General features: G+C 42.1%; 2 non-coding genes across 2 annotated transcripts; both read left to right on the forward strand.

The window, feature by feature from the left end:
- The first annotated feature begins 2,779 nt into the window (after positions 1-2,779).
- On the forward strand, positions 2,780-2,864 carry TRNAY-GUA. Its single transcript is given in 2 exon segments — positions 2,780-2,816; positions 2,829-2,864. It is a non-coding gene; the product is annotated as a tRNA-Tyr (tRNA).
- A 10,547-nt stretch (positions 2,865-13,411) lies between these two features.
- On the forward strand, positions 13,412-13,494 carry TRNAS-UGA. The gene has a single exon. It is a non-coding gene; the product is annotated as a tRNA-Ser (tRNA).
- Positions 13,495-14,485: the final 991 nt, after the last annotated feature.

The raw sequence follows: 14,485 nt of genomic DNA on the forward strand, positions 1-14,485 counted from the left end.
TGGACTAAATGGTGTTTTGGGGTTTTTTTTGGAGAAAAATGATTTGGGCAGCAGAGCGAAGTATGTTGGACTGGGATGGGGAGAGACAGGAGGCAGGGAGGTCAGCAAGAAGGCTGGTACAGTAGTCCAGGTGGAATAGGATAAGTGCTTGTATCAGCAGAGTAGCAGTTTGGATGGAGAGAAAAAGGGGGATTTTTAGCAATGTTGTGAATGTAGAAATGACATAATTTGGTGACAGATTGAATATGTGGGTTGTATGAAAGAGATGAGTCTGCTTCATTGCTCATCCAGATGCCAATCTCAGTTACTATGCTCTGACATAAAATAAGGAGGAGCGGAAAGGGTAACAGGCATTTAGTTAAGGCCTAGAATAATTTTTTTTTCTGCTACTTGTAAAGAGCTTACTATGTGCCAGGCACTGTACTAAGGACTTGGGGTAAATACAAGTTAATCAGATTGGACACTGTTCCATCCCACATAGGGCTCACAGTCTTAATCCCCATTTTACTGTTGAGGGAACTGAGGCACAGAGAAGTGAAGTGACTTGTCGAAGGTAACACAGCAGACAAGTGGGGGAGCTGGGATTAGAATCCAGGTCCCTCTTTCTTCCAGGCCTGTGTTACATTTATTAGGCCACACTGTTTATCAGAATTGAGAGTAGAGAGCATCCTCACTGAATTGTAAGCTCCTCAAGGGCAAGGATCATATCTACTAACACTTTTATATTCTCTCAACCACTTAGTACAGGGCTTGGCACAGAGTGATCACTCAAACAATACCATTGATTGAACTGAGTATATGAGAGGAAAAATAGAAACACACTGTGGAAAACAGGAAATCTACAATTGGTAAAGTAGAAATAGGCATTGAATACAAATTAATGCACGTGTTCACTAGAAGATATTGCAGCTTTATTGCCTATTCAGTTAAAATATATATAGATTTGTTGAATGAGGAATGTTAACTTGTTAAAATTAGCAGATTTTCATGGGTGAAATTTAAAGAAATGCAGGACTATTCTAATGATCATACACCAGGTATTGGTGCACCTTTGCTTAAACTATCAATCAGAGCAACTTTGTAAAAATTATAGTACAGAGCCACAAGATTCTGTACTAAGAGGTAGAAACAATGTATTCTCCAGCGTTGTGGATAAGAACAGAGAGCAGATAGAATATACAGTTTAAAATATTAAAGAGCAGAGAAGAGTGCTCATTCAGAATGGTGTTTTAACATATGTCTGCTCACAGTTTCCACCTGAAGTTATTTGATTGTGTTCAATAATGAAATTGAAATTGCAAATTTGGGGTGCATGCATTTAAATGCAATTTTAAAACTTTATTAGTCAAGAGACGTGGACTATTGCGGCTGAATGAGAAAAGCATCTATCGACCTGGGGAGATAATTGACACTACTGCAGTAATGTCACAGCAAGAAATAACAGTGCAGTATTCTGGTAAATTTTCATTCTTTTGACCAAATTCCAGCTTCTAGCAATACTATTACTACCAGGTACACTTTCAATCAGTGAGTTTCTGTCATCGAAAGGATGTGGTACATTTGGTGTTTAATGTCTATAATCAAGTTGTAATCCCACTCTGCTCCTGAGGTGTTTCACGATATTCTATTCAACCTCTCTGGAAAATGTGGATTCCGTCCATCTACCCTGTAGGAATGTTATGAGGAAGGATGACTAATCTTGAGAAATTGCTTTATAAATTATGAGCTAAAACATGATGGATAATATTTGTGTTTATTCTTATGAAGTAGTTATGTGCTCCTCAAATTGCTTTATAGAAAAATAAAAAGACTGTCCTTTTTAAGGTGTGAAATATTTCTGAATACAAGTAGACCACGTTTCATCCGACTCTAGACAACCTTCTCCTGGGGTATTAAAGGCTCCGAAAAAATTGCCAACATGAACATAAGTGATTATTATGATGCATAATATCATGGGAATTCCAACCCTATTGTACTTTCCCAAGTGCTTAGTATAGTACCCTGCACACAATAAATCTATTTATATTGATGGCTATTGATGCCTGTTTACTTGTTTTGAGATCTGTCTTCCCCTTTCTAGACTGTGAGCCGGTTGTGGACAGGAATTGTCTCTCTTTGTTACTGAATTGTACTTTCCAAGTGCTTAGTACAGTGCTCTGCACACAGTAAATGCTCAATAAATATGATGGAGTGAATGATTTAATAGATAAGTGTTCAGTAATAGTATTTATTGAACATTGATTGGAGTTTAGGAAGCCAAGTGACATTTAGGGTTAATAATTAAAATTATTCCTTGATTAGCCAAGCAGAGCGGAGGATTTAAAAAAAAAAAGGTTCAGGATTTACTTGCTTTTCTCACTGGTGGCCAGGAATTTTCACTGGCTGTTTGATTTTGGGTAGCAAAATTTCAACAATAATTATAATTGTGGCATTTAAGTGCTCACTATGCATCAAACACTATAATAAGTGCCAGAGTAGTTACAAGGTAACCAGGACCCACAGTGGGGTTTACAATCCAAGTACAGAGAAAACAAGTATTTTACCCCCATTTTGCAGATGAGGGAACTGAGGCCCAGGGAAGTGAAGCTACTGTCCCAAGATCACACCACAGATAAAGTGGCGGAGTCAGGATTAGAACCCGGATCCTCTGACTCTCAGATCTTTGCTTTTCCCATTAGGCTACACTTCTTCTAAACTGGACTTTCTATCATGGTTATAAAGAAGGGTGCAAGATCTAACTTAAGCTGTTTTATCAGTTAGCAGACGTAGTAGTAGGCTCCCTTCGATAGCTTAGCTGGTAGAGCGGAGGACTGTAGGTTGTCATGGTGATCCTTAGGTCGCTGGTTCGATTCCAGCTCAAAGGAAGAGCTCCCTTCTAGACTGTGAGCCCACTGTTGGGTAGGGACCATCTCTATATGTTGCCAACTTGTACTTCCCCAGCGCTTAATACTCCCTTAATACTCCCTTAATACTCCCTTGCTCTGCCCCTCCGCCAAGCTAGCTCTCTTCCTCCCTTCAAGGCCCTGCTGAGAGCTCACCTCCTCCAGGAGGCCTTCCCAGACTGAGCCCCTTCCTTCCTCTCCCCCTCGCCCCCCTCTCCATCCCCCCATCTTACCTCCTTCCCTTTCCCACAGCACCTGTATATATGTATATATGGTTGTACATATTTATTACTCTATTTATTTATTTTACTTGTACATTTCTATCCTATTTATTTTATTTTGTTGGTATGTTTGGTTCTGTTCTCTGTCTCCCCCTTTTAGACTGTGAGCCGACTGTTGGGTAGGGACTGTCTCTATGTGTTGCCGATTTGTACTTCCCAAGCGCTTAGTACAGTGCTCTGCACATAGTAAGCGCTCAATAAATACGATTGATTGATTGATTAATACAGTGCTCTGCACACAGTAGGTGCTCAATAAATATGATTGAATTAATAGTAGTAGTAGTAGTAGTAGGGGAAGCAGCATGGCTAAGTGGAAAGAGAACGGGCTTGGGAGACAGAAGTCACGGGTTCTAATCCCGGCTCCACCACTTATCAGCTGTGTGACTTTGGGCAAGTCACTTCACTTCTCTGTGCTTCAGTTACCTCATCTGTAAAATGGGGATTAAGACTGTGAGCCCCACGTGGGCCAACCTTATCACCTTGTATCTATCCCAGAGCTTAGAACAGTGCTTGGCACATAGTAAGCACTTAACAAATACCATCATTATTATTATTACTACTCATTGGCATAGTAGTAATAGTAGCAGCAGCATTTACCTTTGGTGTGATGCATTGCATTCTAGAATGTGAGCCCTCTGTTAGGTAGGGACCGTCTCTATATCTTGCAAACTTGTACTTCCCAAGTGCTTAGTACAGTGCTCTGCACACAGTAAGCGCTCAATAAATACGATTGAATGAATGAATGAATTGTATTAGATGCTTGGGAAGTACAAAATAACAAAGTGACCAATTCCCTGCCCAGGCAGTCAGTAATAATAATAATAATAATAATAATAATAATAATAATAATAATAATGGCATTTGTTAAGCGCTTATGTTGTAGCAAGCACTGTTCTAAGCACCAGGGCGGCGGGGGGTGGGGATACAAGGTAATCAGGTTGTCCCACGTGAGGCTCACAGTCTTAATCCTCATTTTACAGATGAGGTAACTGAGGCCCAGAGAAGTTAAGTGATTTGCCCAAAGTCACACAGCAGACAAGTGGAGGAGCCGAGATTAGAACCCACAACCAAGGAATCCCAAGCCCGTGCTCTTTCCACTGAGCCTCACTGTATTTATTGAGTACTTACTGTGTGCAGAGCACTGTATTATGCACTGGGGAGAGTACAATATAAAAATATAACAGAAACATTCCCTGTCCACAGTGAGCTTAAAGTCTAACGTGGGAGACAGATATTAATCTAAATAAATGAAATTACCGAGTTATACATAGGGGATTAAGACTGTGAGCCCCCCCCCCCCCCCCCCCCATGGGACAACCTGATCACCTTGTAACCTCCCCAGTGCTTAGAACAGTGCTTTGCACATAGTAAGTGCTAAATAAATGCCATTATTATCATTATTATTATTATTATTACTTTGGGGCAGGGAGGGGGGATTCATTCATTCAATCATATTTATTGAGCGCTTACTGTGTGCAGAGCACTGTACTAAGCGCTTGGGAAGTACAAGTTGGCAACATATATGAATAAAGGGAGCAAATCAGCATGACACAGAAGGGAGTGGGAGAAGAGGAAAGGATGGCTTAGTCAGGGAAGACTTTGAAAAAGGGGGAAGAGTAATTGCCTGTCTGTCTCCCCACAAGGAGCTTCATTCTGAGGAGAGAGGAAAGGATAACATTTGCAACTAAAGTGGTCAAAATAAATCAGTTGAGTAGACGTATATTCCTAAGTGCTGAGGAGGGGATAAGAGCATAATAATAATAATGATGGCATTTATTAAGCGCTTACTATGTACAAAGCACTGTTCTAAGCGTTGGGGTGGTTACAAGGTGATCAGGTTGTCCCATGTGGGGCTCACAGTCTTTGTCCCCATTTTCCAGATGAGGGAACTGGGCACAGAGAAGTTAGAGAAGCAGCGTGGCTCGGTGGAAAGAGCACGGGCTTTGGAGTCAGAGGTCATGGATTCGAATCCCGGCTCCACCACAAGTCTGCTGTGTGACCTTGGGCAAGTCACTTAACTTCTCTGAGCCTCAGTTACCTCATCTGTAAAAATGGGGATTAAGACTTTGAGCCCCATGTGGGACAACTTGATCACACTGTATCCCCCCCAGCGCTTAGAACAGTGCTTTGCACATAGTAAGCGCTTAACAAATGCCATCATTATTATTATTATTATTATTATTACTTGTCCAAAGTCACACAGCTGACAGTTGGTGGAGCTGGAATTTGAACCCATTTCCTCTGACTCCAAAGTCCGTGCTGTTTTCCACTGAGCCATGCTGCTTCTCATAAGGGATAGAGTTGGCTGAAAGGGTGGTCTGGCTCAATAGTTGTTAGATTGAATCAACAGCACTTTTACTGCTAGTCAACAGTCAATAGTATTTATCGGGTGCCTACTGTGTACAGATGGACATGGGGCGTTCTGGGAGAGATGTGTCCATAGCATCGCTATAGATTGGAGACGACTCGACAGCATGTCCAGACTGTGCATCCAGAACTGCTTTTATTACATTCTTGGGAGTGTACAGTAGAGTCAGAAGACATGATCCTGCCCGTGAGAAGCTTCCTCTAGGAAGGTGTATTTAGTGATAATAAAAAGAGCAGTAAGCGAGGCTTCTCACCGGATAATTACCTGACCACGGCATTCATTGACATAACGAAAGCATCCACTCGAAGACTGATTTCTGAAAAATCTCAGAAGTCCCGCTGCCTTGGGTTGTTCATCCAAATTCTAAAACAGTTTTCCACAATGGCAAGGGCAAAGAAGACAGAATTGATGGTGCTCGTTTGAGCCATTCTCCTTCGTGCCCGGAATAAGACAACGTTGTTTTAAATCTGATTTCTGTCCGTCATTTTTACGCAGACCCAAGTTGCAACCTGGGTCTCGAAGGCTGGGATTGGAATATGCTTCTGGGTTTTAGGAAGCTCTTCCAATTTAACTGAGCATCAGAGAAGACGAGCTGCTGAATCTTGAGGCCGTTGTTTCCAAGAGCACATGCGGGTAGAATGTGATTAACTGCTTTGCAGGGTGGATGCAGCAACGTGAGCGGTTATTAAGACTGGAAAAGACGGATTTTACATATCTACCTGACAAACGATGGTCTATGCAGAGCTGTATAGTTTAAGCATGGCTTCACAGACAGAGCACACGCCTTGGAGTCACGGGGACACGGGCAAGTCACTTCACCTCTCTGGGCCTCAGTTACCTCATCTGTAAAATGGGGGTAAGAGTGCGAGCTTCATATGGGACAGGGACTGTGTCCAACCTGATGAGCTTGTATCTGCCCCAGTGCTTAGAATAGTGCTTGGTATGTAGAAAGTGTTTAAGAGGTACTGTTATTATTAATAATAATAATTAATGTAGAGCTTTATGTGGTTACAGTTCTTCCACCTAAACAACCCAGTATCTGACAATAATGTGTCGATAGAAACCCAAATTAAGAAGGCCAGTGAGTGTTTTTGGGGAAACTGAAGGTGGAGTGCCTTTATGAAATTAGGTTCCCGAATCTAACAGACCTTTCAGAACTGTGGTTCTGTCCAACCTTCTGTAGACCTGTGAGACTTAGATGTCTGATCTGGCGCCTTGAGCACTTTCATTAATGTCGTGTCATTACTTTACTGTAAATCTGTTTGACTGCTCTACTGTTATTTATATCATCCTCCCAGGAAACCTGCCTTGAGGGGAAAAATAGCTTCAAATGTTAGCAGGCTGACTTCACTTCAGACTTCAAGAAGCACCAGCCTCGGAGTCAGAGGATCTGGGTTCTAAACTGGGCTCTGCCATTTGCCTGCCGTGTGACCTTGGCTCTGCCATTTGCCTGCCGTGTGACATTATTATATAATAATAGTTATTATTAGCTATTATTATGAAGTAAAGATTGAAAGGCACAGTGAAGTGAAATCTCAAACTGGGAGAAGAGTTGGGTATTAGAAGATTAAAGTGAGTCCAGACGGGCCTTAAGCAGTAAGGAGCGTGTGTTTAGAAGAGAAGATTTAGGAGCAATAAGAGTATAATAATAATAATGATGACATTTATTAAGCACTTACTATGTGCAAAGCACTGTACTAAGCGCTGGGAAGGTTACAAGGTGATCAGGTTGTCTGTCCCCTGTGGGGCTCACAGTCTTCATCCCCATTTGGCAGATGAGGTAACTGAGGCCCAGAGAAGTGAAGTGACTTGCCCGAAGTTGCACAGCTGACAGTTGGTGGAGCTGGGATTCGAACTCATGACCTCTGACTCCAAAGCCCAAGCTCTTTCCACTGAGCCACGCTGCTTCGCTGCTTTACAATTGTAAAAACAATTGTATCTACCCCCATGACTAGAACAGTGCTTGGCAGATAGTAAGTGCTTAACTAAGAAGCAGCATGGCCTAGCAGGCCTGAGAGTCAGAAGGACCTGGGTTCAAATCCCAGCTCTGTCTGTCATGACCCTGGGCAAGTCACTTCCCTTCTTTTGATCTCAGTTACATCATTTATTAAATAGGGGTTAAGACTGTGAGCTCCACGTGGGACAGGGACTGTGCCCAACCTAATTACCTTGTATCTACCCGAGGGCTTAGTAAAGTGCCTGGCACACAGTAAGCATTTAACAAATACCACAGTAAAAAACAAACAAAACAAAACAAAAAAAACACCACCACAATTATTATTATTATCATGCTCAGAAGATCAGTTTCAAACACAAAGAACAGTTCGGTGGGTACAGACTTGGAATAATGATCAACTCATGCCAGTCCTGACCTTTATGAAGACAGGGTCATGTCTAATGATTCTATTGTGTTTTCCCAAGTGCTTAGTCCCATCTTCCTAATGAACAGCCAGTCGGTTTCAGTCCGTCTGAAGTCACTTACCTACTGCGTTGGCCACTGCGTTGTAGACCATCAAAGTCAGAGAGGGACAATTAGCCTCCCTCTTTGACTCAGTTTGATTGGAGAGAACAGGGAGGGGTGATGACTGGCTAGGCATCAGATGCTTGTTATCCAGATCGGAAGCACTCACATCTGCAGCTTGGAACAAAACTTGCCACAATCAATCAATCAATCGTATTTATTGAGCACTTACTTTGTGCAGAGCACTGTACTAAGCGCTTGGGAAGTACAAGTTGGCAACATATAGAGACAGTCCGTACCCAACAGTGGGCTCACAGTCTCACAGCAGACAGGAGTTACTTCACTTAACTGGGATGGAAATGAAGACTACTGCATTGGTAAATTGAGGCACGTCTTTTTGATCTATTGCCTTGTTTACAAGCAGGACCGAAACGACTCTATCTTTGAGAAGGTAGGCCAAGGAGACACTTGAAATCGTCTCTCTTTTGGAGAAGCAGTGTTGCCTAGTGGAAAGAGCACTGACCTTGGAGTCAGGAGACCAGGATTCTAATCCCTTTTTTTTTTAAATGGTATTTGCTAAGCGCATACTATGTGCTAAGCACTGTACTTAGCTGTGGGATACATCAGGTAGGACACACTTGAGAATCTCCCAGGTGCTTAGTACGGTGGTCTGCACACAATCAGCATTCAGTAAATACCACTGATTGATATTTTTCAAGCCCCAGCTGGCCTCACAGCCAATAATAATAATAATAATAATAATAGTATTAAGCTCTGTGCTAGATACTGTACTAAACACTAGGTGGATAGAAGCAAATCAGGTTGGAGACAGTCCCCGTCCCATGTGGGGCTCACAGTCTCAATCCCCATTTTCCAGATGAGGGAACTGAGGCTCAGAGAAGTGAAGTGACTTGTCTAAAGTCACACAGCCTTGAAGTGGCAGAGTCGGGATTAGAACCCATGACCTTTGACTCCCAGGCCTGTGCTGTCTCCACTATGCCATGCTGCTTCATGTCATGAGGTTTGAAGCTCTGTGGCTCAGAACCAAGTACCCTGACTTGCCCTAGTACAGAGGAGGTCTCCTGGCTCCTCCCCATCAGTGGTGTTTAATTAGTGCTTACTCTGTGCAGAACTCTGTGCAGAGCTCTTGGGAAAGTACAGTGGATTTATCAATCAATCAATCAATCAATCGTATTTATTGAGCATTACTGTGTGAAAAGCATTGTACTAAGCGCTTGGGAAGTACAATTGGCAACATATAGAGACAGTTGCTACCCAACAGTGGGCTCACAGTCTAGAAGGGGGAGAAAGAGAACAAAACCAAACATACTAACAAAATAAAATAAATAGAATAGATATGTACAAGTAAAATAAATAAATGAATAAATAGAGTAATAAATATGTACAAACATATATACATATATCCAGGTGCTGTGGGGAAGGGAAGGAGGTAAGATGGGGTGGGGGGGGGATGGAGAGGGGGACGAGTGGGACATGATCCCATGATAGTAGATATGATCCCTACCTTCAAGGAGTTTGCAATCTAATAGGAGAGACTGACAGTCAGAAGCCATCCCCAAGATGCTATTTTGTTTTAAAAGCCAAAGTTTGCCAGCACCATTCCACCATGACTAAACTGTAAGCTCCTTGAGAATAGGGATCTTGAGAGACACAGTGTGGCCTAATAGAAAGAGCAGGGGCCTAAGAATCAGAAGACCTGGGTTCTAATCCCAGCTCTGCCTCATACCTGCTGTGTGACCTAGGGAAAGTCACTTAACTTCTCTGTGTTTCAGTTACCTTATCTGTAAAATGATGACGATTGTTATGATGGTATTATTTAAGTGCTTACTATGTGCCAAGCCCTAATAATAATAATAATAATGGCATTTATTAAGCGCTTACTATGTGCAAAGCACTGTTCTAAGTGCTGGGGAGGTTACAAGGTGATCAGGTTGTCCCACGGGGAGCTCACAGTCTTCATCCCCATTTTACAAATGAGGGAACTGAGGCACAGAAAAGTTAAGTGACTTGCCCAAAGTCACACAGCTGACAATTGGTGGATCCAGGATTTGAACCCATGACCTCTGACTCCAAAGCCCGGGCTCTTTTCCACTGAGCCATGCTACTTCTCTAAACCCTGTACTAAATGGTGGGGTAGGTACAGATTAATCTGGTTAGATAGAGTCCCTGTCCCACAGAAGGCTCACAGTCTTAATCCTCATTTTACAGATGAGGTAACTGAGGCACCAAGAAATGAAGTGACTTGCCCAAGGTCACACAGCAGAAAAGCCACAGAGCCAGGATTAGAGCCCAGGTCCATCCTGCTTCCCTAAATGGGGATTAAGACTGTGAGCATTAAGTGGGACAGGGACTTTATCCAACCTGATTACTCTGTATACCCCAGAGCTTAGTTCAGTGCCTGGCACATAACAAACACACTTAACAAATAGTAAACACTTACCACACTTAACTTGTAAGCACTTAACAAACACAATTAAAAAAACAAAACAAGCCCCCACCTCCCAAAAACTCTAGTATACCGTACTGGCCTGAGGGCTTGTTACAGAGCTCAACTCTCTATAGACCTTAAATAAATACCATTAATTGGTGGATTAGTAGGTACTAGCCTTAGATCACCAGAGACACAGAGTGGCTTAGTGGAAAGAGCCCGGACTTGGGAATCAGAGGTTGTGGGTTCTAATTCCACTCTGCCAAATGTCTGCTGTGTGATCTTGGGCAAGTCACTTAACTTTTCTGAGCCTCAGTTACCTCATCTGTAAAATGGGGATGAAGACTCTGAGCCCCATGTGGGACAACCTGATCACCTTGTATCCCCCCCCAGCACTTAAAACAGTACTTTGCACATAGTAAGTGCTTAACAAATGCCATCATCATTATTATTATTATCATTTTAGAACATCATTACCTTGTGTATATGCCACTTTCAGCTGTGATCCTTCAAAGTAATAAACTTTCAGAACTGAAGTTGATAAGTGATGCTGAACTGTCAATAGTGGGTGACACAAAGACTGAGGCAGAGTGGAGGATATAAGTCCCCAAAATGTCACAAAGTCTTTCTAGGTTTTCTTTTTACCGCCTATTGGCTATGACATATGGAATGATTCCTAGTTCTGCTATTGTCGATATTTGCAGTACATGACTATCACGATGGAAGAATTAGGGAATGGTGAGAAACAAAGTCCACGTGTTGGTGTTAGAAGATTTGGTGAGGAAGAAGCAGTTATGCTCGTGTTTTGGCATTGGTCAAGTGGTTTTAGTGGATAGAGCCAGGGCTTGGGAGTCAGGAGGACCTGGGTTCTAATTCCAGCTCCGCCACATGTCTGCTGTGTGACATTGGGCGGCCCTTAATTACCTCATCTGTAAAATGGGGATTGACTGTGAGCCCCATGTGGGACATGGACTGTGTCCAACCAAACTTGTATCTTCCCCAGCGCTTAGAACAGTGCTTGGTACATAGTAAGCGATAAACAAGCACCATAATTAATCAATCAGTGGTATTTATTGAGCACTTCCACAGGGCATTGTACTAAGTGCTTGGGAGACTACAATACAGTAGAATTAGCTAGACATTCAATCGTATTTATTGAGCACTTACTGTGTGCAGAGCACAGTACCAAGCAGTTGGGAAGTACAATTCAGCAACAGATAGAGCCGGTCCCTACCCAACAATGAGCTCCCAGTCTAGAAGGGGGAGACAGACATGACCCTGTGTGATTCTATTAATGTTTCCCAGCATCCACTGTAGTTTTACAGTACTGTACTGGACAGTACTTTGCCTTGGTGCTTATTTTAATCAACTGTACAGCATTTAATGCAATAAAAAAGCAGCGAATAGTAATAATAATAATGGTATTTGTTAAGCGCTTACTATGTGTCAAGCACTGTTCTAAACATTGGGGTAGATACAGGGTGATCAGGTTGTCCCACATGGGGCTCATACTTTTAATCCCCATTTTACAGATGAGATAACTGAGGGTAGAGAAGCAGCGTGGCTCAGTGGAAAGAGCGCGGGCTTGGAAGTCAGAGGTCATGGGTTCTAATTCCGGCTCCGTCACTTGTCAGCTGTGTGACTTTGGGCAAGTCACTTACCTTCTCTGGACCTCAGTTACCTCATCTGTAAAATGGGGATTAAGACTGTGAGCCCCTTGTGGGACAACCTGATTACCTTGTATACCCCCAGAGCTTAGAACAGTGCTTGGCACATAGTAAACGCTTAACAAATGCCATCACTATTATTATTATTATTATTATTTGTCCAAGGTCACACTGCTCACAAGTGGCAGAGCCGGAATTAGAACCCATGACACCTGACTCCTAAGCCCGTGTTCTTTCCACTAAGCCACACTGAATAAACTGTAAGCCCGTTGTGGGCAGGGAATGTGTCTGTTTAGTGTTCTCTTATACTTTCCCAAGCGAGAACTGTGCGTGGTACCTACTAAGCACTTAACAAATGCCATAATAATAATAATAATAATAATTATTATTATTATTAGTGTAGTGCTCTGCACATAGTAAGCTCTCAATAAATACGATTGAATGAATTCTCTTTCTGTGAAGAAACAATAATACAGGAATTCGTATCCAAAATGTCAATCGTGGTTGTATCATCATCATCATCATCATCAATCGTATTTATTGAGCGCTTACTATGTGCAGAGCACTCTACTAAGCGCTTGGGAAGTACAAATTGGCAACGTATAGAGACAGTCCCTACCCAACAGTGGGCTCACAGTCTAAAAGGGGGAGACAGAGAACAAAACCAAACATACGAACAAAATAAAATAAATAGAATAGATATGTACAAATAAAATAAATAAATAAATAGAGTAATAAGTATGTACAAACATATATACATATATACAGGTGCTGTGGGGAAGGGAAGGAGGTAAGATGGGGGGGATGAAGAGGGGGATGAGGGGGAGAGGAAGGAAGGGGCTCAGTCTGGGAAGGCCTCCTGGAGGAGGTGAGCTCTCAGCAGGGCCTTGAAGGGAGGAAGAGAGCTAGCTTGGCGGATGGGCAGAGGGAGGGCATTCCAGGCCCGGGGGAGGACGTGGGCCGGGGGTCGATGGCGGGACAGGCGAGAGCGAGGTACGGTGAGGGCGAGAGCGAGGTACGGTGAGGAGAGCGAGGTACGGTGAGGTATCCTAAAACTATCTACCTTCCACCTCCAGTCAAGTGCCAGTGGAATGCCGATTACTACAGTTCTCTTCTCCCATGACACAAGGTTCATCAAGAGCGCAATACTGCACTTGGGTCGCAACGCTGCAAGTAAACACCACCTGCATTACTCTCCAGACCATCTGCCCGGTTCCCTGTGAAGTGCAGGTGTTTCAAAGCTTATTGGCCAAAATTTCTTTCTTCTAAATTTTACTTCAACTTAATGAAGTAAGTTACATTTTCTGTGATGGCCAAGGGGTTAAGGCGTTGGACTTGAAATCCAATGGGGGTTTCCCAGCACAGGTTCATGTCCTGCTTACAGTGGCCTTTTTTTCTAAGCGCTTAGTACAGTGCTCTGCACACAGAAAGTGCTCAATAAATACGATTGAATGAATGAATGAAGAATGGAATCCTATATCCCCCAGACTGCCTATTAATGCAATCTTAACAGCAGTCTAAAATTATTTTAAAAATCTTATTTCAAAAAGAAAAGAGTTCTAACCCACTAGTATTCATCATTACTGTATTATTTTCATGAAAATTCATCCCACTTTTTGTCCGTCCAAAATATTTTGGTTATTATTGAGGTTTTTACAGCACATCTAATTCTTTTTTTAAAAAAAAACTGCTGCTATTTTATGTTTTTATTTCAAGTGAGTCAACATCAATAGTTGGGAATAAGATTTTTAGTGTATGAAGAATGACTAAATTAACAACAAATTGGTTTTTGATCACTGTAACCAATATGCAGTGGTAGCAGGCTCAGAAATACCCTTGCTATTTTGACATTTCTTCTCTGTATGTCATAATTACAAATTTTCCATCTATGATTTAGTCCTAGTCTCCCAGTTTGTTTATTTTTTACTATCCTATTTGGACAAGAAGGAATATAAATGTGATTGTTGTTCAGTTAAGGATCGACAACTTCTTTTTACCCATGAAAGCTTAGTAGAAGAAATATTTCTCCTTTTTCATGATTTCAATGTTAAAGCTTATTCAGCCCTAAATAAGGAATTCAGATTTGGCTTTCTGAATGATGTTATTTTAATTGTCTTTAATGGGAAAAAGCCTGCCGAAAAACATAAACATCATTAATCCTTGCTGTTTTATGATCTTGGCACTTGCCTATAGTCTTCAAATTCATAATCTGCTTGTAGTATTTCCTTAATCGGGACTATAATATCTCAAGTTTTCTTTTCCAAGAGAAGAAAAGCTAATTGCAAGAACTATGAAAAGACTGTGGCTATTGCTTGTGCATTCAGTTTATGTGGTATTTTCCCGTGCCTTGTTGGATTGGATTTGCCAGGGGAGGAGG

Source organism: Tachyglossus aculeatus, chromosome X1, assembly GCF_015852505.1.
Source record: "Tachyglossus aculeatus isolate mTacAcu1 chromosome X1, mTacAcu1.pri, whole genome shotgun sequence".
Lineage (NCBI taxonomy): Eukaryota > Metazoa > Chordata > Mammalia > Monotremata > Tachyglossidae > Tachyglossus > Tachyglossus aculeatus.